The 23,690-nt window shown below is 51.9% G+C and overlaps 1 protein-coding gene across 3 annotated transcripts in view; it reads left to right on the forward strand.

Moving 5' to 3' along the window:
• The first annotated feature begins 260 nt into the window (after positions 1 to 260).
• The window catches only part of NGEF (neuronal guanine nucleotide exchange factor), a 92,680-nt gene continuing 69,250 nt past the window's right edge, over positions 261 to 23,690 (forward strand). Inside the window, exon 1 of one of the 3 annotated variants that reach the window (XM_066279189.1) lies at positions 261 to 512. The gene's annotated coding sequence lies outside the window, so the exon portion shown is untranslated. The remainder of the gene's footprint in view (positions 513 to 23,690) is intronic. The other 2 variants (XM_066279188.1, XM_066279192.1) reach the window with 2 other exon arrangements.

A 23,690-nucleotide genomic window follows, 5' to 3' on the forward strand; every position in this document is an offset into this window, starting at 1 on the left:
CAGATGCAGGAAGTGAATGGAACCCTAGGGGACCCCAAGTCCTTTCCCACGCCTCAGATTCGAGAGCTCTCTGGCTGCCCGGCCAAGGGCATGGGCTGGGGGCGGGGGTCAGGTGCCATCAGGGTTACCTTGCGCCCGGGAACCGTGCCAGCTGTTGCTGACCTTCAGCACGGGTGGCGCCTTCCCTCCCTCACAGCCTCTGGGTCAGGAATGAGGCCACCACCTTAGCTGGGCCCGTGGGGCGCAGGAAGGTAAACACCCAGCCAGGAAGTGATTGTCACAGGCATGGGGCCAGCTCCTCGCCGAGGCGGGTCTGAAGGTCAGGAACGCTTCCCACGGAGCCATTCCTAGGACAGGACCAAGCGTGTGCCTGCGGGCTCTCTGGGACGGAGTGGAGGGCGCGTGGGTCCTGCTGGGGACGGGGCAGCCTGCTCCCAGGCCCCGGACGGGACAGAGGACGGGAAAGGAAGAACCAGCAGGGAGGCCCAACCCCAGGAACTCCTCACTGGCAGGTGAGCAAATAGTTCTGGTATTTTTTAAATGAAATGAGTTGAAATAAGAGACGGAATGGAGGTGGCAGCCGGGACAGGTCAGGGAAGGCCCTGGGCAGGTGTGTGACCGCGGGGAGACCACCACCCCCACTGTCACCGAGAGGCAGCTCCAGACAGAGACGCCCAGGCCTCCCTCTCGAGACCCGGTCTGGTCTCGGCTTCATTCACCCCTGCTTTCTGCCGGGACTCAGTTTTACCATCTGTAGACAGGGGTGATGTTTCCTTCCGGGCTCCTGTCCCGTGACGACTAGGGGGACAAGAGAGATAATCAACAGGACTGGCTCCCTGAACCACGGGGCATCACGCCAGGGGACTGCGTGGGGCCGCTTGCCCAAAGTTATTACGAATTGCAAGAATTAAGAATTTAAAAATTAAAGAAAAAAGTAAAATAAAATAAAAAAATAAACAAGGGGAAAGAAAGAAGAATTTAAAAGATGATTAAGAATGGCAATAGCAGAGCCTTAAACCGAGTGAGGGGCCGGTCTGAGAGCCAAGCCCTCGCTGTGTGGTGACCGCACGGGGCCAGGAGCCGTGGCTCCGCCCCCGGGAAACATACTATAGGTAAACTGGGAAGGGCCAGACAGACAAACTGGTGCTGCTGTGCGCCCACGGAGCCAATCTCAAGGTCAGGACGTGCGCCCGGGGGAACGGGAGTCACAGCCGTGGAACTGACCGCCACCTGCAAGGCCACCCCACTACAGTGCCCCCTGCAGCTCAGGGTCCCATCTCAAAAGGACAAAAGCCCCCACCCACCCTTCCGAACCTCTGGCCTGGTGCACACCTGACTGGCACCCAGCCAAAGCCCACTGTGACTCATGTCTGGGGACACCGATTTCTTGGGTGTGGTGCGGGCAGGTTCTTCTTTCCTCTATTGATTCAAAGTTTTGGGACGTTCGGTCACTGGCTAAACGGGACTGGGCTTGCGGTTTGTGCACTTTGGACAGCGCTGCCGCATTCCGATGACCACCGACTCATTTTAGGCTTTCGGGAAAACGCTTCTGTTGTTAAGGCAGTAAGACCACCGGAGAGAAAGCGCCCAGCTCTTGTCACACCTCTGTCCTCCCCTCCCCTTCTCCCTGTCCATTTCTCCTCCCAGCTGTTCCCCTTCCTTCTCACTCCCGCCACACTGCCAGCGGCGCTTGCTTTGCCAAGAGCCGTGGAGCCCGGTGTCTCCATGGGTGTCTAAAACTTTCTTGTCCGGGAAAGCCAACAGTAACCCCTTCCAGGAGTCCAAATCGTCTTGAAAACCCCACCCTAGGAGGAGCACGCCTCAGGAGAGGCAGGGTGACTCGAATGACAGTCAGAGTAAAGGACCACAGCTTTCTGCCCCCGCGGCCAGGGATGGAGGGAGAGACATCAGTCGGCCTGTGGAAGACCTTTTCAGCCCAGGCAATGGCAGCCCAGGAAACCTACACCCATGGACAAAGCAGCCCCGACCCTCAGCAGAGGAGGTCAAATCTAACTGCCCGCCCACTGGCTCCACTGGGGACACTGGAGCCACTGTTTGTCTCAACAGCCAGCGACCCATCAGCCCTTGACCAGACACCCCATCTCCCAGGAAGAGGTCCTTTCCTCTCTCCAAGAGCCCATTCCTCCCCAGTAAGGGGTCAGCTCGGACCCTCTGGGGTTACTGCAGGCACCACCCTAACCTGGCAGAAATGCCTTCCTTTCTCCCTTCATCAAAGCATTGCTGCGCGCCGTGCAGGCGAGGCTGTGAAGAGGGGCTGGGGGCACAGAGGTCAGGTCGGAGGCCCTTCCTCCACGGAGCGGGCACAGAACGCCCTCCTCATCCAGGGCAGGTTAGGGGGCCATGCGGCTGAAAGGCATTTTGACTGACGAGCAGGGAGGTGCCTCTCTGAGTCTACGGTCCAACTCTATTCAGAGCCCCTCTGGCATCTTTATGGGGCTGTTGAGGCAGGGCAGCCTGGACCGAGAGGAAGAGGCAGAGCTCTGCCCCGGACCTAGGGGAGTGCCCAGAGAAGCCTGCCGCCCGCACTCCTTCCCTTGGTCGCAGCAGCCCTCGAGGCCTGATCCGGGGGAGACTGAACTGCGTCTGGGCAAAGATTCCGAGCACTAAGGAGGGGGCTTTTCCCGGGGGGCACCCTGCAGGTGGCTGATGGAAGACCACGGTGTCTGGACCTGGGTCAGCCATCTCTCTAGCTTTCTCCTTCTACTTACCTTATTTTTGGAATGGGAAAATAAAATCACACATCTGAATGAGGGGGAATCTTTAAAGGGATATCATGAAGGCCTACATGGAGGAGGTGGTCTTTGAGCCAGACATTATTAAACCATCTTATCCCTTATTATTTTAGAAAAGAAGACGAGCCGAAGGGTATGATTTTATATAAAGGAAGGCTATCTAACTTGAAAATAAAGTAGTGACTTTTTTTTTCCTTACTTACCCTAATTGAATGTTGAAAGTTCTTTCTTTATTTATTTTTTTCATTTTTTTTTCTGAAGCTGGAAACAGGGAGAGACAGTCAGACAGACTCCCGCATGCGCCCGACCGGGATCCACCCGGCATGCCCACCAGGGGCAATGCTCTGCCCACCAGGGGGTGATGCTCTGCTCATCCTGGGCGTCGCCATGTTGCGACCAGAGCCACTCTAGCGCCTGAGGCAGAGGCCACAGAGCCATCCCCAGCGCCCGGGCCATGTTTGCTCCAATGGAGCCTTGGCTGCGGGAGGGGAAGAGAGAGACAGAGAGGAAAGCGCGGCGGAGGGGTGGAGAAGCAAATGGGCGCTTCTCCTGTGTGCCCTGGCCGGGAATCGAACCTGGGTCCTCTGCACGCTAGGCTGACGCTCTACCGCTGAGCCAACTGGCCAGGGCTTGAAAGTTCTTTAAATAGCACACTTGGGCCTGGCCTGTGGTGGCACAGTGGATAAAGTGTCGATCTGGAACGCTGAGGTCAGTGGTTTGAAACCCTCGGCTTGCCTGGTCAAGGCACATATGACAAGCAATCAACAAACAGCTAATGTGAAGCAACTATGAGTTGATACTTCTCACTCCACCTCCCCCTCTCTCCTTTCTCGGGAAAGTCAATCAATAAAATCTTAAAAAGAAAAAAAAAAAGAAAAGCACACTTGATCCTGGCCAGGTAACTGATTGGTCAGAGTGTCATCCTGATACACCAAGGTTGCAGGTTCGATTCTTGGGCAGGGCACACACAAGAATCAACCAATGAATGCACAGATGATGGAACAAAGGACACATGTTTCTCTCTCTCAAATAGGTGATAATAATAATAATAATAATAGTAATAGCACACTTGAACAGAGGGCATGTTCCCAGGAAAGGGACAGCAGGGTTTTAACAGGTGGAACAGGGCCCAGGGAGGAAGGAGCAGAGCACATGAGACCTGTGGAAAGAATGCTCATGGGACAGGTTTGCTGGAGCAGGGGGAAGGGGAAGGGGAAGGGGAAGGGGAAGGGGAAGGGGAAGGGGAAGGGGAAGGGGAAGGGGATGGGGAGTGGCTCCGACTCATACTGCCTGGGCCCCAGAGCCCCCAGAGGTCACACGGTGGTCCCCAGGGCCAGCGTCTCGCAGGCACACCGTCCCTCACCACCGAGCTCCACACCGGATTTGACAGCTGTGCCCGCGGTGTTCCTTCCCCTTTTACTCCCGGCTCAAGCACTGGTGCCCACCACAGCTCTGACCATCAATTCTCTAGGCCTTTGATGAATTTTAAAATCAGGTGCTATAAAATAACGACAATAATGATTAATAATGGCCTCCGTCTCCTACCAGAGACAGACAGCTCCAAACGCAGGCTCTCCAGAGGACAAGCTGCCCGGACAAGCCGCCCGGACGGTGCCCGAAAAGGCTCGGAGAAGCTTGGGAGTCTCTGGGGCAGGGACCAGCTGGGATAAGGAAGGTAGATGACAAACTGGGCCTGAGGAACTTGACATCCCCCCCCCTCAGGTCCTGCCTGGCAGGGGCGCGGGTCGGTCCCGAGTGGCTGACGGGGAGCACTGCGCAGTCCCTCGTGTACAGACGTTAACATGACCTGCTGTCTCTGAGTTTCCATCCGCCATGGCCGTGAGCACCTCGCGGACTGGCTGCTTAGAGAGCACCTCATTCAGGCAGTCGATACTCGCTGCACCCTCGTTCTGAGCCAGCAGTGACAAGAAGTGACAAGACACAGGGACCCCCGCCCCCTCCCAGGCTCCCCACCTTCATGCCAGGGAAGGTGCCAGGGGCCAGCTGCCTCGCCCCTTTTCTGCTGCCCAAATAAGGAGAGTAAGAAACCCCCGCTTCCCACTCTCAGCTGCTGTGTTCGGCCTTCCCGAGCCAAATCAGATTCCCGCTGAAACTCACCGATGAAACAAAAAAACAAAAACCAAACAACTTCCAAGTAATTTAAGATCATAAAACTCTGAGATAATGGGCTTTATTTTTCATGCTGCTTTATAGATGTAAAAATCCACTCCTGACACTGAGTACACCCATAAACAGCGTTTCCTGCTCTCATCTGAGCAATAAAAACATTCCCCGGTGGATTCTTGAACGCCGGAGGGAAGACTTCTTTCCCACGGAGCACCTTTTTAGGAAGTTAGCTTTGAACGTTAAAACGGCTTTAAAGTTCTTTGTTTCTGGGTTAAAAAGGCACCTGGCACATGGACAATGCTTCCCAGTGCCTGAGAGGCCGGGGCAGTTGCCTGTAACTTTCTTTCGACAGTTTTCTGGCCTCTTTGGAAACAGTTCCGAGACAAGATCAAAGTCCCTTGCGGCCGGCTAGTTTGGGTTCCAAGTCAAGGTTAAGACATGGAGAGGTTCTAACTCGGGGTCAGAATGAAGCCATCTTGAGGCTCAATCTAGGCTATGTTTGGAGAAACATTATTACGGCTGATTTGTGTCTTCGCTGGAGAAATATCACAGAGATTGCCAAAATGAAAGGACATCTTTTAACCACGGGCACAGGCTGTGGCGGCTAAGGTCCCCGTTACAGCTCAGGCCCAGGCTGGTTCTCTCTCCACTTGTCCTTCTCTCTGAAGCTCTACAATTGTATGAGGCTGTATTCTCAGGGAAGGCTCTTTGCTGTAAGTCAGAATGTTCTGAATGAAAGGCGCTGAGAAACAGTTTGGCCATCATGGTCTTTTAAAAAAAATTTTTTGACAGAGAGTCAGAGAGAGGGACAGACAGGGGCATCAATTCTTCATTGCGGCATCTTAGTTATTCGTTGATTGCTTGTTCATTGACCGCTTCCTCATATGTGCCTTGACTGGGGAGCTACAGCAGAACGAGTGACCCTTTGCTCAAGCCAGCCACCTTGGGCTCAAGCCAGTGACCTTGGGTTTCAAGCCAGTGACATTTGGGCTCAAGCCAGTGACTATGGAGTCATGTCTATGATACCACGTTCAAGCTAGCGTTCAAGCTGGTGAGCCTACGCTCAAGCCAGCGACCTCTGTGTTTCAAACCTGGGTCCTCTGTGTCCCAGTCTGACGCTCTATCCACTGCATCACCAGCTGGTCAGGTGGCCATCATGGTCTTAACAGCCGGGCTGCTTCCACCCAGGTTGGCAGTGTGACCTCGGCTGAGTCAGTTAACCTCTCTGACTCTCCATGTCCTTCTCTGTAGGAGCGGGGTGAACAGGACAGTAATGGCCGTACAGGACTGCCCGGAGCGTTCAGTGTGAGGTGGTGGACCGGAAGTGCCAGGCACTCACAGTTTCCGCCAGCTATTATTATCCCGCAAGGCCTAGAGACAGAACGTGGGTGGGTCCTTCTTTTCAACGTAGAAGTTGACCTTCGGCAGCAGGGAGAGATTGATCAATTTACAGAGAGTACTTTTTGAGCACTAAACAAAAACGTGAGCAGAGGCCTCTCAAATATAAAGAGAGCCGAGGTCCTTTGAAGCGTTCGCCCTACCTGCCCCAAGCGCTCTGAGCTGGCCAACATCAGGAAAGCTCCTGCTCTTGACAGAACCATTCGGGCCCGCTGTCCGTCGGGAGGACCACACACCTCTGAGCTCTCCCTTGAGGTGTCGGCACGTGGGGCCCAGTCATCCCTTCCCGCCAGTGAATAACATTTCTTCATAAGTGAAGGCATTTGTTTCTGGCAAAGTTAGTTGATGCTTCAAACTTTATTTATTTATTGAAAGAGAGAAACAGGAAGGGAGACAGATGAGAAGCATCAACTCATAGTTGCTGCACCTTAGCTGTTCATGGATGGCTTTCTCATATGTGCCTTGACTAGGGGGCTCCAGCTGAGCCAATGACCCCTTGCTCAAGGCAGAGACCTTGGGCTCACACCAGTGATTTTGGACTTCAAGGCAGTGATAATGGGGGTCATGTCTATGATCCCACATTCAAGTTGGTGACCCCGTGCTCAACCCAGCCACCTCAGTGCCCCAGGTCAATGCTCTAGCCACTGTACCACCACCTGCTTCAAACTTAAAAAAAAAAAAAATTTGGCAAACACCGGTACGGATGCCCTCTGGGGAAACCAGTGGTGGTGGAACCTCACAGATTTAGGGCCTCATCCGCGGAGGAGTGTACCAGCTTCCTGTGGTAGCTGTAACAAATTACCAGGCACCCCCATGGCCTCACACAACACAAATGATCGTCTCACAGCTCTGGAAGGTGGGAGTCCAAGAGGGGGTCTCACTGGGTGAACGTCCAGGGGTCAGCAGGACTGTGCCCCTTCTGGAGGCTGGGGGGGGGGGTTACGTGCTGTTGTCAGCTGCTAGAGGCCGTCTGTATTCCTCTGCTTACGGCCTCTCCTTCCACATCCAGAGCCTGCGGTGCAGCCTGACGCTGGAGAGAGGAAGGGGTCCACGGATAAACAGAAGTGTCCATGGACCTCGGGGGGGTGGGCTGTGCATGGACGGGCTTCTAGGCCCCCAGGAACAGCAGGCCCTTAGGAGATAGAGCATGGAGGTGTAGCAGGAATTAGCCGCCGCCAACGGAGGATAATAGATGCCCAGACAACTTGACAAAGGAAGTAGGATTTATTTGGAGCCGGCGCAGCCTGTGGGATAAGTAGCATCAAAGACACGAGTTTCCCGAAGTTAGATTTCTTACATCTTATATATTGATACTTTTATACTGCTTTAGTGTTCACGTGACAAATGCCTGATTTCTACGACTTCTTTGTTTGCAGGCCTTCGTGACTTTTGTGTCTCCGGGAGGGGAGGGGATAAGAGGGGAGGCTGGAGGGTCTGTCCTTGATAATCATGTCAGTCATTCTTTTTTGCTGGTGCTGCGAGTTCATTTCAAGGAACTGATAACAAGCAAGGACCAGCTGTGGTTTGTTATTTTTCAAACTTATCTTAGTCTGCCCTTGCTCCCTCCGACCTGAACACTGAGGTCACTGGCTTGAGCGTATGACCCCAGACAACATTGCACGCCCCCCTCTCTTCTGCATTCTTCTGGTTTCTCTTCTCTCCGAAGAACAGAGGAGAAGGCCGGGCTGGCACCGGGGAGGGCCACGGGCAGGAGCCCAGAGGCCAGGCTAAGCTGAGAGCCATGGTCAGAGCCTGGTCAGTAGGGAGAAAGGAGGAGGAAACTGCTCAGATCAGAAAGGCCGGGCGGAGGCAGGGACCCAGGCCCGGGGCAGGGAGCACTCAGTGTTGTTGTGGTCTGGGGGTGGCCAGGTGCCTCCGGGAGTGTCCCCCTGGCCCGGGAAGGCCTCAATCACCTGCCACAGCTGTTTTGCACCCATGGAATATGCCCATGCCTTGCCAACCACCTGGCAAGGTTTGGGTTATTTTTAATTAAAAGCACATGGATTCATGAGCACACACACGTGTCAGAGAAAGGGGATGGCAGGCCCCTTGGGCGGCCTTCACCCTCTGGGGCCTGACGGAAGCCCACACACACCCTGCACACAGTCTCTGAGGACTTTCAGACTTGCTAAGGTTCGGTTTCAGAAAGCTGAGTGGAGCAGCGGGTCATCAGAACCCCTTCCAGGCTTGTGACAAGGTGTCCCCGCCCTCCCTTCCCCAGGGCACCACGCTGAATAGGTCCGGGGCAGGGCCCAGGGGCACTGCAGGCGGATGGAGCAGGAAGAAGCCTCAGTTCAGAGGAGGCCGAGACTCTGGTCTGGTCTGTCCAGGCCACTGTGTGCCAGGCTTTCTGGAATGTCAATCACTGACTTTCCACATTTGCCATTTTCAATGTCACCATGTGCCACCTGTGCTACTAATACTTTCTAAAGATTGGCTTTAAATTAAATTCTCCGTGTATTTTTATCAGAAGCATTAATATTGTGAAATCGCAGGTCTGATGCGCTAATTGGATTTTTTTCTAAAATATGATACATAATATTAACTTTTCGAGTGTTTGCTGTACCTCCGAAAAGAAACTCCCAGCCAGGGGCTCATACCCCACGCAGCTGGAAGCAGAACAGGGAACTCGAGATTCATCCAAATCCTCTGAGTGTTTGCAGAAAGCTCAGCCCCTCAGTGTCCCCACCACCACTGGCCACTTCCTGGAAAGTGCTGTGTCTCCCTCCTGCACCACTCGCTCACCTAACCCAGAGGCCTTTGCCTTTCTGCTCCCAGGTCCCCGTGGTTGTCACCTGCCACCTCTCTCCAGCGGTCCGTTCTCTGTGGCAGTTCCCACTCCCCTCTGCCCACCCTCAAGGCCCGGGAACACTCCATGGGTCCTGACCCCGACAGCCTGTGCCTTAGTTTACCACATGCCTCCGTGAGCCTTCCTCAGAGCCCGAGTCACCTCCCTCCTGGCTCTAGGGAGGTCACAGGGTCACACCAGGTGGTACACAAAGGTACCTGAATGCCTCCAGCACTGCACAGATGACAGAAGTTTCCGGATGGGAGAGAGAAGCCAGAGAAAGGGAGCTCCTGTTTGGGATGATGAGGAATGTCAGGAAATTCCCTCCTGCCTGCTCTCTGGGGCCCGAGTGACGGGCCACATCTGTCTCATGGGCCGACCGACCCAGCCAGGCTCAGTGTGTGAGTGGACAGAACCCACCAAGGACACAAGGACACGACTGATCAGCTCAACCTCATGTCCTAAATCAGTGTTGAAAACCTAGATATACCACAAATCGGGAAGTCCAGCTTTGGACTACTGGGGAGGAACGCGTGGGAATCCCTTCAAGCCAGGATAAGAAAAAATTTAAGAACTACAGTATTATTGGAGAAAATGTAAGGAACTAACAGGCAGTCTGAATGCCCCTGGCCTGCTGAGGACAAAAACCCGAGACAAGAAATGGAAATACTACACATCTCTCTCTTCCTCTCATTCTACTCTGTTCCCCCCCCCCACTCCCCACCCCGTACACACACAGCCGGCCCTGCTACACTATATCTGGCCCATCCTGGCCAGTTCAGAATACCTCCCCGACTCCATGGCCACCCAGCCCAGAGCTCCTGCTCAGTGGCATGGCTTCTGTCTCCATCCTCATCTGAGAAAGGGAATCTGATTGGCTCCATCCAGCCTCTGGGATGACTCCTCCTGGGTCAAAGTTCTACTCTGTCCTGGTCAGTTAGGACCAAGGGGTTTGGGACCTTGACACTCTGGGTCCTCCTCTCCTAGAGCCGAGGGTGAAGCAAACCCCCTCAGAAGGGTCTGGAGCAGGAGGGAAGAATGGAGGCCTTCTGGCCTGAGTTCCGGACGTCCAAAGCCATCCTGAGAAATCAGGGTGGTATTCGGATTTTCCCAACCGGAAGTGCAAGTACCCCCTTCATTCCTTTGCCAATTGTTATGAACTGAATGTTCATGCGCCCTCCCTCCAATCATATGTTAAAGCCCGAACTCCCGGTATAATGAACGGCATTAGGAGATGGGGCCTTTGGGAAGCAGTTAGGGTTAGACAAGGTCACGAGGGGTAGGGTCCTTATGATGGAATCAGCGGCATTGTAAGAAGGGCATGCCCTCTCTCCCTCTCTTGTCCTTCCTTTCCCTCCTCTCTTCCTCCCTCCCTCCTCTATCCATCCTTCTCTCCCTCCCTGTCCCTGCCTCCCTCTCTCCCCGTGCACACTCAGGAAAGGCCATGTGAGGACAGGACAAGAAGGGAGCTTGCTGCGGGTCGGGAAGAGGGTCGCCAGAACCTGACCATACTTCACCCTGCCCTCAGACATCCAGCGTCCAGAACTGAGAGAAAACAGGTGTTTTGTTCACGCCACCTCCGTCCCTGGGTGATTAAGTCACCATCGCTGGCCTTGTCATTTTAGCAGGCCTTTTGACAAGCCCTCTAGGATACGGGCTGACAGCGTGAGTTCACGGCAACGCTGACACGCAAATGGCCGCGCTGCTAGAACCCAACAGAGACCCAGTGTCTCTGTGCAACTTCCTGCCTCTAAAGACCCCTGTCTGGCTGTGGCAACGACCCTGCCTGCTTCTGTGCAGCCTCTGCCGTGCCCTGTGCCAAGGAGGGCGGTCGGCAGCCCTGGCTGGCCTCCCGCTGGCTCAGAGACCTTGGCCCACAGCAGGGTGGGCGCTTGCCAGGGCGTGGCCAGCTGAGGCTGCTGCAGAGGGAGTGGTCCCTGTCTCCAGCTCACTCCCTGCCACTGCTCACAGCCTGAGGGCCAGGACAGGAAAGAGGGTTAGCCTCCGTTAGTTAAAAGGTTCTCCGAAGAACAACGAGAAGTCAGGGCCGCAGCCAGCTCCGGCTTCCCTGCCAGAAAGTAGGTTGAGCCCTTCCCTCCCCCACACAGCTGAGAATGGCTCCTGGCCCTGATGTGACTCCAGGGCATGAGACTCTCAGGGGTGCCGCCAGCCAGTCCCTGGAGACAAGGCATAGATCTGCTCACTGGGACAAAGCTGAGGCCTCTCTGACAGACCCTGAATCTGTTAAGGGTTTGTTTTTGTTTTTTTTCAAATTTCTATCCCTACTTTTTGTATTGAACATCATATGCATTTTACCAACTTGGATTCTTTTTACACCAAAAAGCAAAAACGATTTAAACTGGGAGAGCACCCATTTCATGGCAGAGTGGGAAGGGCGGCCTGGGGGTATTGGTTATGGCATGTGGACAGGTGCCGGGTGTGCTGGGCTGGTTCGACGGGTGTGCAGACAGGTGCCGGGCACGCTGGGCTGGCAGACAGGTGCCGGACACACTGGGCTGGCTCGACGGGTGTGCAGCCGGGAGCCGGGCACACTGGGCTGGCTCGACGGGCGTGCAGACAGGTGCCGGGCACACTGGGCTGGCTCGACGGGCGTGCAGCCGGGAGCCGGGCACGCTGGCTGCTTGGGCACAGCACAGACGGGAGCCGTTGCCGGAGGAGAGAGAAGCTAGGGCAGGGGTGCGCCCGTTTGGGGGAGTGGGGGAGTCAGGAGATTCCCTCTGGTCTGCTCTCCGGGGTCCTGTGCTAGGGGCCACATCTGTCCCGAGACCCTGCGCCTAAGCACAGGGTGGACACCACCGTGCTCAGTGTGTGAGTAAATGGAACCCCATGTGAGCTAGGTGGGTACCGTCACCCTACAGATGGGAAGCTGAGGATCTAGGGTGTGTCAAGGACCAGGGGAGACCCATCCTGAGTCCTGCCAGGACATGCTGGGGTGGGGGACACACTGTCTCCCCTCTGCTCTGGGGTCCTACAGTTGAAGCCTGACAGACATCAGAGGAAGGGGGCTATAGGAGACCACCCAACCCTCCCACCTGCCGCTCCCTAAGAAACCTGGGAGTGGCTGTCGTCCTCACGTGGGTAACCGTGGGCCACAGCCACTTTGGAGAGGACACTTCTGCACGTAGCTTGAACCCAGCCCCTGTCCCCAACCTACCCAGAATTCAAGAAGCCCCCACACAGCGTGGAGGGAGGTTTGCAGAGCAGAGGGAGTTCCCGGGGAGCCGGCTGGCTCAGCCCCCAGGGAGAACAGGGCGGGTCTGCCAGGTCTGACTTTGTCCCCTGTGTGTCCTCTGACCCTGATCATTGCTCTTTGATGAGGGCTGCATTGGTAATTGCTCTTTGATGAGGCCATTCCACCTCCGGGGCAGTCTCTCCCCTCTGTCCCCGTGAGGCTGCCCATTCCTGTCCCCTCTGCAGGAAGGCAGGGAGGGCTCTGGGACCTGCAGGACCCAGGTGTGAATTTGTCCTCAGCCACTTCCCAGCTGCGTGATCTCCAGCAAGTGACTGAATCTCTCTGCACTTCTTCTGGAATGTGACGAGTACCGGTCCCTCCCCTCCCTCCTCTCCAAGGCAGGATGAGGACCCAATGAGTTCAAGGGAAAGGGCTTGAAATTTAACCATGTCGACTCTGTCCAGGAGCAAGAACCGTATCTGCGGCTCGGCGCAGTTCCTCGTGGGCAGGGGTGGGGGCTCCGGTCACGGCCTCCTGGCTCATGTCCCTGCTGTCCTCAGCACCTCAAGTCCACCCACCCGGCAGCCCACACCCTGTCCTCTCCAGAAACCTCTGGGAAGGTGGCTGAGGCCGGGCAGGAGCCTCCGCCGGTCCTCTCGGGGCTCCCTGTCCCCGACGTGGCGGAGGACTTGTGCCTAGGCGGCTGCACAGGGACGCTAGGCGGAGACTGGGGCCACCAGCTCCAGCCCAGAGGGAGGCGAGGCCCTCTGATGGCACAGCCAGCGGAAGCCCAACGCCTGGGCAGCAGATGAGACCGGGGTGCGGGCGGGGGGAGGACAGGCTGAAGGAGGAGGGGACATGATACCTGAGCAGGGACACAGGTGGCAACAGAGCGTCGCCCACAAGCCTCTGAAGCTCCGTGGGGGGATGACACTGATAAGAGAGGGAGAAAGTGAGCCCCTCACCTAAGCCCCCTCTGAGGGCTGGGGATGGCCTGGTGTCCAGTGGGTGACAGCGTCAGGGATAGGGGAGGGGAGGAGCCAATTGGTGCTGTGTGCAGCAGGACCCTGGGAACCCGTTTATGTTCCAGAAATTTCTACCATGTGTTGCCCACTCCTGAAGGAGACAGAAAACCTGGGCTCAGGTGTTTCTAGCTCCTAAGCCCAGAAGCCCTGAAGATTCAAATCCCAGACGTCACTGTCAGAAACAGGACAGCAGAGAAGCTAAGCCTCCTCTCCGACCCTGGCTGGCCAACAACACAGGCCAGAGTCAGCTTAGGACACTGGTCTGGTCCTCTCCCTGGCACTGGATCACGGGCCTACACACTGCCCCATCCCTCCACCGGACTGTAGGTCACTGCTACCCCTCGACAATCCTGAAAGCAACACTAATGACAAACCCAGACCCCTTTTCCAAAGGAAAGTGGATTTGCCAGATTAAAGAAGTGGTCGTTATGGTGTGGTCCCCAGATCACCAGCAGCAGCACCAGAGAACTCGTTAGAAATACAGATCCTCAGGTTCATCTCAGACTTCCTACACCATAAATTCTGAAGTTAGAGCCCAGCGAGCTGTGTTTTAAACTCCCCAGGTGATTCTGAGGCCTGGTCTAGTGTGAGAACCACTGCTTCAGAGCAATGAGAACAAAGTGTGACAGCTCAGAACAGCATGGAACAGCATGGAATAATGTGGAACAGCATAGACGGCACTCACAAGCCTGATGTCACAGGAAGAAGTCAGACACAGAAGAAAACATTCTGAAGGGTTCAAGTCACATCAAATACTAATACAGGCACAACTAATCTCTGTTGTTAGAAGTCAAAGGTGCCCTGGCTGGTTGGCTCAGTGGTAGAGCATTGGCCTGGCATATGGATGTCCCAGCTTCAATTCCCAGTCAGGGCACACAGGAGAAGTGACATCTGCTTCTCCACCTCTCCCCTTCTCCCTTCTCTCTCTATTCCCCCCCCCCCCCCCCGCAGCCATGGCTCACTCAAAGCAAATTGGCCCCAGATGCTGAGGTAGGCTCCATGCCTCCGGTGCTAAAATAGCTCGGTCGCCATGCAATGAAGCAACAGTCTAAGATAGGCAAAGCACTGCCCCATCGGGGGCTTGCTGGGTGGATCCCAGTGTGGGTACAGGTGGGAGTCTGTCTCTCTGCCTCCCCGCTTCTCACTTATGAAAAAAAAAAATAAGCCGGAGGTTACCCTTGGGTTTGGGGAGAGGAAGGCGCTCAGAGGCCTTCTGGGGTGCTGGTGCTGCTGTCCTGGATCTGGGTGCTGTCACATGGGGGAAGGGGTCAACATTCAGGACTAAGATATGGACACTTTCTGCATTGCATATACTTAAATTTTTTTTAAAAAGCTTTCAATTATATAAAAAGGTAAAAACAAACAAACAAACCATGCCATTTCCCTCTTCACTGTATGACCCAATAATTGGTTGAAACCACTTGGAGATGACCTGGGGGGGTCTGTCTCCCTGCTGCGAAGAGTAAAAGGTTGGGCACTGGGCCTTATCCTTAGCCAGAAAGATTTCTTGAGCTCAGCTGAAAAGCGGCCTCAACAGACAACAGTGAATCAAAGCCAGAAGAAGAGCTGTTGATCAGCCCATCTAAAACTAACGCCAGCATTTTTTATGAAGCTCCCACCCTCTCCCTGGTTTATAGATACTGTTTACAGAGAACAAGAGGCCTCATTCAGTTACCATGGTGGATATGTAACAGGGAGTTTATCTTGGAGGGGACACCAGGAAGTAATGCTACACAAGGCGACACTCTGTAGATGTTTCACTCTGGTGTCTGGGGGGTGAGGTGGAGGCCAGAAGAAGAATCTTGCCTCACCTGCCAAGGAATTTTCCTGATTAGACATTTCAGGGCCTTGATATGCTAGAACTGAGCTCTGTGGCTCCATCCCCTAGTGGCCTGGTGGCTAGCCTAGCGTCAAAGCAATGTTCTTCACGAGATCGTCTCGGTCCTCCTGGAGGACGTCCAAACGCCCAGGTCTACTCCCAGAGGGCAGTTGCCAAGGAACACAGAGGAGCCACCTCTAGATGCTTATTAAGGAGCTCCGTCTCAAGATGACCCTACCAAACGTCTATCAAACCCTCCACAGAGAGGAAGGTGGAGAGTGCTTGTCCCCTCTGGAACCCGCCCACAGAAGCCTGCACGGTGCCACCTGCAGAATGACTTCTGCTGGGCTGTGTTTTGCGTGAAGCCATCAGCCCACACTAATTAATGGGCACAGAGGAGAAGTCTCTAGAAACCTGTTTGCGTGAATATGCGTGAGCCTGAGTGTTCGGGAGGAAGACTGCCCTGCTGCAACACACAGACGAGTCTGTGCATCACCTGGGACACTCTCTAAAATGCACATTCCTGCGACCCACTTGAGACGTTCTCAGTCCAAATTCTGGGCACGGGGTCCAGAAATTCACATATTTACTAAGCTCTTTAAAGTCTGAAAATCACTGCACTGCACATCTATAGCACCCCTTGAGAGAAATCCATTAGCCGACCTCGGCACTACCCACTCGCACTTTGCCCTGAGCATCTGTTGATTTTCATCTCTGAATGCAGTAGAACGAGTCCCTGACACATTTCCCTTTTCATATCGGCTGCTGGGAAGCTTAGGGGTCATTGGGGTCCATCCATAGCAACTCTTTGTCTTAGGAATTTTTTAACTTTATCCCCCATTTAATTTTATGTCCCTGCCTTTTATTCTTCTTTGTTTTCCCCTCTTCTTAATTTATGCTGTGTTGAATAAGTGAGATATAAGTATTAAAACGTATTATATTTATAGATGGAAATATTATCGCTGTGCTAATTTACATAACAATGCACAAACAGCTACCACACACTGAATGCCAGCACTGTGCGTGTTTGAATTAGTCCCAGGACTCAGGTAATACTGCCCACCCTACATGACAGTTGAGAAACAGGGGGTCCCAAGAGAAAGCACAGCCAGCTCGTCTAAGCAGCAAGGAGGGTGCAGGGTTGACAACCCACGCTTGTTTGGCTCCGCTCGCCGGCTCTGAACACCTACACAGTTTCCCCCAGTGTCCTCCGGCCAGACCTGGGAACCACTTAATCCCTTCTCAAAAGGTTCTATTTTTTGACACACACCCCCAACAGAGGTGGAGGGGTGGTTCCCACAACAACTTGGCCCAGTCTAGAGCTCATGTATCTTTTCTCAGGCTCTTTTCCTTCAAGTAACTTGAATGTTTGTTTCTTTCTTACAAACAAAAAAGAGCCTAACTTGAACACACATTAAAAGAGACAATGGGCCCTGGCTGGATAGCTCTGATGGTTAGAGCACTGTCCTGATGCACAAAGCTTGCTGGTTGGATCCCTGGAGAGGGCACATACAGGAACAGATGTTTCTCTCTCTCTCTCTCTCTCTCTCTCTCTCTCTCTCTCAAATCAATAAGTAAAATAAAAAAATGAGAGACAATGGAGAAAAATTAAATAGTGATAAAATAACGGAAATACAAACGACACATTATAGACTATTATGCAATACTCAAAGTGAATTTATATATCCTACTTCACTGAAATAGAACATTCCCCTAAACATATTGTTTAGTGGGAGGGAAAAGTAATAAAGTCATACGAAAATATTTTTTTAGAATTCTCAACCGTGTGAAGGAAATATTTAATGCTTTAATTCCTTTGGAGTTTATTCAGGGAATTTATTTTGAGGATTTAAAATGTTATTTCCCCCAAACTGTAACCGATACTACAAAGCTTTTTATTGCTACCCTTCCTTTTACTTAATAACAATTTTATTGAGAGGTAATTCACATTCTTCACAATTCACCCTGTTAGAGCATACAACTCAATGGTTTCTGGTGTATTCCAAGTTGTGCAACCATCACCACCATCAATTTAAGAACACTTTCAACATCTCAGCAGAAGGAAACTTGTTCCTATTAGCAGACACTCACTGCTGACTCCACACAACCCTTCCGGCCCGAGGCAACCACTACTCTATTTTCTGCCTTTGCAGATTTGCCTATTCTGGGTAATATATGTATAAATGAAATCATACAGTAGGTGGTCCTTTGTGACTGTTTTGTGTGTGTGTGTGGGGGGGGGTTCCACTTAGCAAAGTGCTCCCAAGGTTCATTTACACTGTGGCATGTATCAATACTTGATTCCATTTTATGACTGAATGATATTCTGTTGTATGAATACACCCCATTTTATTCATCCATTCACCAGTTGTTAGACATTTTGGGTTGTTTCCACTTTTTGCCTGGACTTGCTCAGTCAAAGCACGTACAGGAAGCAGCTACTGCGAGTTGATATTCCCACTCTCTCTCTCTTCTCTCTCTAAAATCAATAAATAAAACCTTTTTAAAAAGAAGAAAAAGGGGCCCTGGCCGGTTGGCTCAGCAGTAGAGCGTTGGCCTGGCGTGCGGGGGACCCGGGTTCGATTCCTGGCTGGGGCACATAGGAGAAGCGCTCATTTGCTTCTCCACCCCCCCCCTTCCTTCCTCTCTGTCTCTCACTTCCCCTCCTGCAGCCAAGGCTCCATTGGAGCAAAGATGACCCGGGTGCTGGGGATGGCTCCTTGGCCTCTGCCCCAGGCGCTAGAGTGGCTCTGGTGGCGGCAGAGCGACGCCCCGGAGGGGCAGAGCATCACCCCCTGGTGGGCAGAGCATCGCCCCTGGTGGGCGTGCCGGGCGGATCCCGGTCGGGCGCATGCGGGAGTCTGTCTGACTGTCTCTCCCCGTTTCCAGCTTCAGAAAAAAAAAAAAAAGAAGAAGAAGAAAAAGGAAAAGAAAGGAAGTATGGTATTAGTTGTGGGATTTGCATAGATGCCCTTTATCAGGTTGATAAGTGTTCTTCTACACCTGGTTTGTTGATGATTTTTATGATAAAGGGGTGTTAAATTTTGTCAAATGTCTGTTGAGATGACCATGTGGTTTTTGTCCTCTAGTCTGTTGATTTGCTTTGTTACATTAATTGATTTTTACATGGTAAGCAAATCTTGCATTCCTGAGATAAATTCTACTTGTTTGTGGTGTATAATTTATACACACACACACACACACACACACACACACATGTTACTGGATTAATTTGCTAGTACTTTGTTGAAAACTTTTATCTTTATCAATAAGAAATGTTGGTCTACAGTTTTCTTTCCTGGTGATGTCTTTCTCTGGTTTTGTGATAATCTCTGGTTTTTAATGTTTGTCATACTGCTTCTATAAAATAACATTAAAAAAATTTTTATTTATTTATTGATTTTTAGAGAGAGGAGAGAAAGAAAGAGAAAGGGGGGAGAAGCAGGAAGCATCAACCTATAGTTGCTTCTCGTAGGTGCCCTGACCGGCCAAACTGTGGGTTTCAAACCGGTGGCCTCAGCGTTCCAGGTTGACGCTTTATCCACTGCACCACCACAGGCCAGGCGAAAATAACATTTTTATAAATAAGAGTTTGTTTCTGGGCTGGCCATTCTGCTTTACAGATTGACAGCTCTGTGCCAGGACCACATTCCCTTTGTTACTGGAGTATTTTGTGATATTTAGGAGAAGTAGACTCTCTCCACTTCTGATGTTTCTCAGAAAGTTCGAGCTCATCTTGCCTGTCTATCCTGCAAAAAACCTTCATCATTACTTCATCAAAACATTCCAATGAGTTGTTTTAATCGGAAATTTTACATTAAATGGAAATCGCACTAAAACTACATATTAATGTGGTGAGAACCAACGTATTTTAAAATTTCCACTTTTCCATCCAAGAAAACCCTGTGCTTCTCTCCGTGAGCATGCCTGTCTCCTTCCGTCTCTCAAGTTTTTCCTTCATGTCGGGTGTTTGTACTGGTTGACATGTGTATCCTGGGGTTTCTGGTTTTGTTACTGCTACTTTTATTCTCTTATTATTGTTGACATGTGTAGTCCATCTATCCTATTCCGGCCCTGGGCTGACTTCGTTGTAATCCCAGGAGTCTCCATTGGTTCTTTTGGATTATCTAGGCATACAAATCACATCAGCTGCAAATGATGGCGATTTTGGCTTTCTTTCTGATACTACTTGTTTTCTGTCTCGTGAGACGTTGGCCAAAGCCCGAGAACCGTGTGAATACTGATGAGAGCTGGGTCCTGCTCAGGGTCCCCGGACCCGCTCTGTCTGTCGTGTGTACACGCTCTTGCTCATGATGAATTTCCTCCTAGTTTCCCTCCTAAAGGTCTTTCCTGAAGGTTGGTATTTCATGTCATCACGAGCCCACTGATGAGTTATATTATATTAAGGCTGCCTCAGGATTACAACATTGCCTCCATTTTTTTTTTCAGTCACGTTGAGAACATTTTCATCAGGGAATCAAAACACCTCGTTTAACCGCTCATTCTTATTCTCCGATTTTTTATTTTATTTTATTTTTTTGATGATATAAACATAAAGCAGCTTTCTTTCTTCCCATCACTGGTTACCCGTTCTCCTCCGCCTAACTCACTCCCCTGCCGCGTAGAAGGGCTCGTGGGGGCCTCTCGGTCGTTCCCCACAACCTCTCCGTCTCCTCCAGGCTTTAGAGGTGATTCATTCCCTTCTTTAATATTCTCTTCTACTCAGTTTCTACAGAGATTTAGCTATTTAATTTGTGAATAGGTTAATATATTAACATAGCTTTAAAAATTTTTTTAAATATTAGAAGGTATGTAATTTAAAGTCTCTTTTCTTCCCAAACTCATTCTTCATCTGCCTCGGTTTTGTCTGATAATTATAAAAAATAAAAATAAAGTATATATATATATATATATTCATTGGTTCTAATTTATTTAAACCTCTTTCACAATCTTTTAGGCACACCCACCCAAAATTGAATGCAACTCCTCCTTGTACGCTGATGAAAACATAATACATATACCCTTATTTATTTATTTATATTTATTTTTATTTTATTTTTTTACAGAGACAGAGAGAGAGTCAGAGAGAAGGATAGATAGGGACAGACAGACAGACAGGAACAAGAAGAGATGAGAAGCATCAATTATCAGTTTTTCATTGCGACACCTTAGTTGTTCATTGATTACTTTCTCATATGTGCCTTGACTGTGGGGCTACAGCAGACCGAGTAACCCCTTGCTCGAGCCAGCGACCTTGGGTCCAAGCTGGTGAGCTTTGCTCAAACCAGATGAGCCGGCGCTCAAGCTGGTGACCTCGGGGTCTCGAACCTGGGTCCTCTGCATCCTGGTTCGACGCTCTATCCACTGCACCACCACCTGGTCAAGCTATTTTTTTTTTAATCTTGAGATCTCCCAGGATCCTTTCCTAATCGGAATATGTCGCTTCCCCTTTCTTGCTTTAACATCTGCATCATATTCCATTTGTGGAAATGTTTAGAATTTCCTCGTTGGTGTGACCTGCTCTGGTGGAGAGACATTCTGGTGTCTTCAGTTACTTGCTCCGAGGCCAAGATGCAGGAGTCACAGACCACGCCCCACACGTGTCTGCAGATGCCTGGACCAGACTCCTGCAGATGAGATGGCTGGGCTACTGCACATCTGGTAGTTACTCTGATAGACTTTGCCAAACAGCTCCACGGGGATGGACTCAGGTCTGGGGTTGCCCGCTGCCTCTCAGCCTCACCAATTGCTTTCCAAGCTTTTAACTGTTTGCCAATATAGTCAGTGGAAAAAAGGATCTCAGCATGGTCTGGAGTTTCCTTCCTCTTATGAGACATGAGGTGCCTGGGAAAAATTCCATTATCTGAGGTTTCTTGGCCTTCCCTACGCCTGCCATCGCCTAGAGCCCCTTCGAGCGCCTCCTCCTTCCTCCATCACCGGCGGTGGCCCGGCTCAACCATGCTTTCCCTTCTGAGACGTCTGTTCCACTCACGGGCCCCCTGCACCCTAGGCTTGCCGCTGACCATTGTGCCAACAGGAATATCTAGTTCATTCTCTGAGCCTCTGCTTTTCACCTTCCCTTGTGGGTTTTCTTCCTGTTGCAAATTATACGTGTAAATAGAGAAATGTAGATATATTGGCCGCCCCACTCCGGCATCTGAATACCTCCCTGTAAGAGGGAAGTGTGTTCAGCCCCCACTGTCTGTGTCCCGGTTTAAGATGAATTCCTGGCCCTGGCCGGTTGGCTCAGTGGTAGAGCGTCAGCCTGGCGTGCAGAAGTCCCGGGTTCAATTCCTGGCCAGGGCACACAGGAGAGGCGCCCATCTGCTTCTCCACCCCTCCCCCTCTCCTTCCTCTCTGTCTCTCTCTTCCCCTCCCGCAGCCGAGACTCCATTGGAGCAAGGATGGCCCGGGCGCTGGGGATGGCTCCTTGGCCTCTGCCCCAGGCGCTAGAGTGGCTCTGGTCGCAACATGGCGACGCCCCAGAGGGGCAGAGCATCGCCCCCTGGTGGGCAGAGCATCGCCCCCTGGTGGGCGTGCCGGGTGGATCCTGGTCTGGCGCATGCGGGAGTCTGTCTGACTGTCTCTCCCCGTTTCTAGCTTCAGAAAAATACAAAAAAAAAAAAAAGGATGAATTCCTCTGATTTCTGTAGCATCACCAGGAAAGGGGTGCTGCCCACAGCTGCTCCATCACGGTCTATTTCATCCTGTGCATGAATTTTGTCAGTGAGTCTGACCACTCCCGTCCTCTGCGTGCGTCCCAGCCTGCTAGGATGCATGACTGCTGGGGGTGCCCCATGGTGGGAAGAGGGTGGCCCCAGCGCCTCCGGAATGTCCTCTATCTCACGGCGTTGTAGCGCTCTCGCCTCTGTGGAGATGTGCTTTGGATTAGAAACTGTTACTGCTACTCAGTGAGTTGTTACTGTAATGAGGGCTTAGCCTTCCAGGTTGCGTTCTGGTGAGTTCAGATCAGGTCACACGGACCATGTACAAGTCCAGCTTCCTCCCAAGTGCGCCACCTCCCTCTGATCTTGGGCTCAACTTCTCCCCCCACCCTACGTCCCCTCCGAGTGTATCAACAGCCTCAGGGGAAAACCATCTCTACTTTTCTCCCTCCTGACCCCAAAGCCAGCCCACAAGTCCAGCCTGGAACTTTGCCTCTAGAGCTCGCTCTCTGGCCCCCTCCAGGCCTCTGCTCGGACTCCCTCCCCAGAAGCCCCTCCCCCTTCAGTTAGTTGACCCTCTCCCTTTATGTTATTTCTATACAATTGTCTTTCCTGCTCACAGGGAAGAAATCCCCACCCATCCCTTTAGGCACCAAACATGTCATTCTCTGCATCTGGCCTTAGTCTTGGTTCTCCAAGAAGCCCCCCACCCCACCCCTTCCCTCAGCCTCTGGGACTCCTCCCCCACCTCCTGAAGCCAAGGCTGCTGCCCTGTGGCCAATGGTGGGATTCAAATAATGTGACAACTGGTTCTCTGCCCTAATGACCATTTTAAGTATAAAAAAATGATATACCGAATGGCAGTTTTTTACTTAATGTATTTAATACTTAAATAAGAACAATAAAAGAGGTACATAAGACTAGATTATGTTAGAAGAAAGAGTTTTAAATATTAATGAAAAAATATTAAATAATACCTGACCAAAAAAAGCAATAAAACTGTTATTGAAGATATTTCCATATTGCTTCTTGATGGGCGTCCTCACTTGCAATATTTTTCACCTTTGGACGGAATGAACATGATTATGGATGTTTAGAATACACTGTTGTGCAGATGAACGTTAAAAAAGAGTAAGGAATGTCAATGCGTGATTTCCACATTGGCGGCTGCCCAGGCGCCCACCTGAGAGAACCCTGATGACAAGTGCCATTTTAACCACCAGTTCACTGAGCTCAACAAAAAATTAGGTATCAGTTCTGTCAAACAGGTGCAAAGTGGCTGAACCCCACCACGCGTGTGGCCATGCCACCCCCAATGTAGAGAGACAGCTGGGTGCCTATTCTTGCCGCCCTGAATTCCCCTCTGCCCCCTTTCCAATCCTGCCCCTCCCCACCCTTGTTCCCCAATTTCTGAATTACCATTTCAAATTCTTCTGGGATTCTCTCTCTTCCCTTTGGGTATCCCATTCACTTCTTCTCCTGTGTGCTCCCTGAGAACTCCAAAATGTTCCCAGAGGGCCCTCCGGGGAGGCGTCAGCCGTAGCCCCTGCACTCACCTGTGTTTTCCACACCGCCCACAGTGATCACGTGATATCATAACGCAGCCCGTCCCCGTGGCGGGCATCATCCAGGGCAGCCCTCCGAGCTCCTCTCCTCGCCGAGGCTTTCCTCCCAAACCAAACACCTCACCTGGTTTCCCCTCTGCTACCTAAACTTCTCCCCTACAGCGAGCTCTCCCCCTTTGTTTAAAAATATAAAAGAGCTTTGTTGTTTACAGCCAAGGTGAGCGCTGCCGCCGTTCACTTGGGAGGAGGCCCAGGAAGCAATGCCAGAACAGGAAAGAAAGTGGGAATGATGTAGGTGACTGGGGACCAGCCGGGCCAGCCTCCCTCTTAGGGGCCGCATCTTTCTATGGGGACCCA

Source organism: Saccopteryx bilineata, chromosome 5 (assembly GCF_036850765.1).
Source record: "Saccopteryx bilineata isolate mSacBil1 chromosome 5, mSacBil1_pri_phased_curated, whole genome shotgun sequence".
NCBI classification, from domain to species: domain Eukaryota; kingdom Metazoa; phylum Chordata; class Mammalia; order Chiroptera; family Emballonuridae; genus Saccopteryx; species Saccopteryx bilineata.